This window comes from Suncus etruscus, chromosome 17 (genome assembly GCF_024139225.1).
Source record: "Suncus etruscus isolate mSunEtr1 chromosome 17, mSunEtr1.pri.cur, whole genome shotgun sequence".
NCBI classification, from domain to species: domain Eukaryota; kingdom Metazoa; phylum Chordata; class Mammalia; order Eulipotyphla; family Soricidae; genus Suncus; species Suncus etruscus.
In genome coordinates, this window is record NC_064864.1 from 21,828,629 (window position 1) to 21,832,980 (window position 4,352).

Sequence of the window (4,352 nt, forward strand, 5' to 3'; positions counted from 1 at the left end):
ACTGACCCAAGTGATGCACTACAGCATAGTAGGGGATGTATCCAAAAACACAAGGGAAAAAAAGCATTCCTGAGTTTGAGTCACCAGTAAAAATTACCTATTTTTTGGAGTGGGGGTGGGGTGGGAGTTGGGGCTACACACAGCAACGCTCAGGGGTTACTCTTGCTTTGAACTCAGAAATTATGGGGCCGGGCGGTGGCGCTAGAGGTAAGGTGCCTGCCTTGCCTGCGCTAGCATAGGACGGACCACGGTTCGATCCCCCGGCATCCCATATGGTCCCCCAAGCCAGGAGTGACTTCTGAGCGCATAGCCAGGAGTAACCCCTGAGCGTCACTGGGTGTGGCCCAAAAACAAACAAAAACAAAAAAAAAAACAAAAAAAAAAAAACAGAAATTATTCCTTGGGGGCCGGAGAGATAATTTAGCTAAAGGGCATTTGCCTCGCACACTGACGACCAGGGACAATACTGGGTTTGATTCCTGGCATCCCATATGGTCCCCTGAGCCTACCAGGAGCGATTTCTGAGTGCAGAGCCAGAAGTAACCTGAATGCCATTGGGTGTGGCCCCAAAAAGCCCAAAAAATAAATAAATAAAAACAGAATTACTCAGCGCAGTGGCACTAGAGGTAAGGTGTCTGTCTGCCTTGCCAGCACTAGCCTAGGACGGACCGTGGTTCGATCCCCCGGCGTCCCATATGGTCCCCCAAGCCAGGAGCGACTTCTGAGCACATAGCTAAAAGTAACCCCTGAGCATCACCAGGTGTGGCCTAAAAACCAAAAAAAAATAATAATAATAATAATAGAATTACTCCTTTCAGGCTTGGAGGAACCACATGGAATGCTGGGGATTGAATTTAGGTCGACTACATGCAAGGCAAATGCCCTAACTGCTATGCTATATTTCGGCCCCTAAACTACCTGGTATTTTGGAACAACTAAATATAATTTTTCTATATGAAGAAATAATATATATTATTTGGGGAGGGCACTACAAGATACTGCTGAGGATAGCATGCAATGCTAGTATTCTGGAAATCCCATGGAATGCTCCAGCTCCTCTAGATCTTGTTTGTTTTGCTGTTTAGGAGTTACTCCTGTCTCAGCGCTCAGAAATCGCTCCTGGCTTCTTAGGGGACCCTATGGGATGCCTGGAATCAAACTGAGGTCCATCCTGGCTCAGCTGCGTGCAAATGCCCTATCGCTGCTCTATCACTCCAGGCCCCCCCTCTAGCATTTTTTTAATTTAAAGCAGCAGCAAATCATGGAGGGCTACTGAAATTCCAATAAACTGTCTCTGTGCTAACCTGCACTGCTCTAAAAAATTGCTGCCAAGGATTGAACCTAGGGCCTTTAGCTTCTGCAGTGCATGTTCATTCGGTCCCTGAACCAATCTTCCACCCCTTTAAACTGTTCACACCCATTTCTGTTAAGTGCAGACACCCACACACAAAGGCCTGAGTAGCAGCAGGAGGTCCCCAAAATCCAGACCCACAGGAGAAGATGCAACCCCCAGTCTTCCAAAAGCTACACTGCAGGGTTGGAGCATGAATTAAAAGGCAGCACCACCACCACCACCATCACACCCCCCCACCCCCCCACCCCGGGCCCGGAGAGATAGCTCAGCGGTGTTTGCCTTGCAAGCAGCCGATCCAGGACCTAAGGTGGTTGGTTCAATTCCCGGTGTCCCATATGGTCCCCCGTGCATGCCAGGAGCTATTTCTGAGCAGACAGCCAGGAGTAACCCCTGAGCACCGCCAGGTGTGGCCCAAAAACCAAAAAAAAAAAAAAAAAAAAAAAAAAAGGTAGCACCCCTGGAGCTGGCTGGGGTCTAAAATTTTTTTGGTGGGGCCATCGACAATTTCCAACCCCTTTATACCTTGGACCATCCTAGGCTGCAAGAATCACTGCCCAGGAAGCCCACAAACCTAAGGAAAGAGGAAACATCCTGGGGTACCAGTTCTCCACCCTCGGAGGTCCCAAAATCCAGATCACAGGAGAAGATGCAACCCCCCCAAAACTTCCAAAAACACTACTGCAGAGTTGGAGCAGGAATTAAAGGCAACACCTCTGGAGCTGGCTGGGACCTGAGATTTTTGGGGGAAGGGCTCCATCTACAATTTCCAACCCCTTTATACCTTGGACCCTCCCAGGCTGCACCTCCCACGAGGGCCCACAAACCTAGGGGAAGAGGAAACATCCTGGGGTATCAATGCTCTACCCTTGGAGATCCCAAAATCCAGACCCACAGGAGAAGATGCAACCCCCCAAAAATCTTCCAAAAACACCACTGCAGAGTTGGAGCAGGAATTAAAGGCAGCACCCCTGGAGCTGGCTGGAGCCTGAGATTTTTTTTTAATGGGGGGGGGGCTCCATCTACAATTTCCAACCCCTTTATACCTTGGACCCTCCCAGGCCGCAAGAATCACTGTCCAGGGGGACCCACAAACCTAGAGAAAGAGCAAGCACCTTGGGGTACCAGTTTTTGGCCCTCCAGTCTCTTTGACCCCATGGGGAGTCTCACGTGGAGGGCATGGCCTGGGTTTCTGCAGAGCACGGGTGCACCCCTGGGTGCTGGCAATGCACACTGATTCTGCAGCAACCCTGGGACGCCCAGCCCGGGATTCTCACCATGTTGAACTCTGCAGCTGCCGCCCCGCTCGGTACTACGACTCAGCCTCGACTTCAACCGCCTCCACCACTGCTGCAGCCTCGCGCCCAACTGTCTCCGCCCCCACGCTCAGCGTGCGGCCTCTGCGCAGGCGCACTTGGGTGCAACGCCTTAGGGGGTGGGCCGAAACCTAGACTCTTGCTTTTGATTGGCCATTGAGCAGGCCTTAGCCCATGGCGCTTGGTGATTGGGGGTGAATATTTGGCGGGAAGACTGCTGATTGGTTGAAGACCAGGAAAAGGCGGGACTCTGGGGGATGAGATTCCTGTACTATGAATTTCGGGTTTAAGGGACCTTAAATTGTATCAGAAGGGGCCAGAGAGATAGCATAGAGAGAGGGCGTTTGCCTGGCATGTAGAAGGTCGGTGTTCGAATCCCGGCATCCCAGTTGGTTCCCCCTCGAGCATGCCAGGAGTGATTTCTTTTTGTTTTTGTTTTTTTTTTGTTTTTTTCCACCACACCCGTTTGATGCTCAGGGCTAAGCGCTCAGAAATTGCCCCTGGCTTGGGGGGACCATATGGGATGCTGGGGATCAAAACTTGGTCCTTCCTTGGCTAGTGCTTGCAAGGCAGACGCCTTACCTCTAGTGCCACCTCTCCGGCCCCAGGAGTGATTTCTAAGTGTAGAGTCAGGAGTAACCCGAGTGCTGCTGGATGTGACCCAAAAACAAACAAACGAACAAAAAGGTAGAAATAGCTGGGTTTTAGGTTCAGAACCGTTTTTTTGCTTGTTTTGTTTTTGTTTTTGGGGTCACACCCTGCAGGGCTCAGGGGTTATTCCTGGCTATGCACTCAGAATTTGCTCCTGGCCTCGGGACCCTATGGGACAGTGAGGGAGTCAAACCACGGTCCATCCTAAGTTAGTGCATTCAAGGCAAACACCCTATCGTTTCCACCACTGCTCTGGCCCCAGATTCAGGACTTTTTTGTGTATACATTGCTGCTTTTTCACCTGACCCCCACCTGCACACATATAAAAGGTTCGACTATAACAGCCCTGTGCTGCTGCCCCCCCCCCTTTGGGGTGTCTTTTTTGCATTATTCAGGCTTTTGCCCACTTTTTCTGCTTCCAAGAGGCCAGGTCATATCTATCCAAAATCATTTTTCTTTTTCCTCCCACCCCTTTCTTAGTTTAGAAATGCCTTTACCACTCAGACACCAGATAGATTTACTTACCACTTTGAAGGAAGTAAACTGTTGTTTCTCTTCCACACTCACGCTCTTTTCCCAGAAATGCTTTGGGGCAGTGTGTCCATCTGAAGGACTTCAGGAAAACTCACCTGGTTTGTTTATGTCCGAAAGAACAACTTAACTTTCTAATTTTAGTATATGTGCTGCCAAAGCGAGCACAAGAACAACTTAACTTTCTGTAGGCTTCAAAGTGCATTTACTTCTGAGAAAATCAGGGATGGCATAATCCATACTTTCCCAGAACAGAGGTCCCTATTCTAGCAATGGTGAGCACTGGAGGCAGGAGCTGGAACTTTCCTGCAGATCTTCCCTTACAAAATGGTGTAGCAGGGCTGGAGTGGTAGCACAGCAGTAGGACATTTGCCTTGCACATGGTTGGCCCAGGACAGACGCAGGTTTGATCTCCGGCATCCCATATGGTTCCCTGAGCCTGCCAGGAGCTATTTTGGGGGGGGGGTTTACACCCGGCAGTGCTCAACAGTTACTCCTGGCTC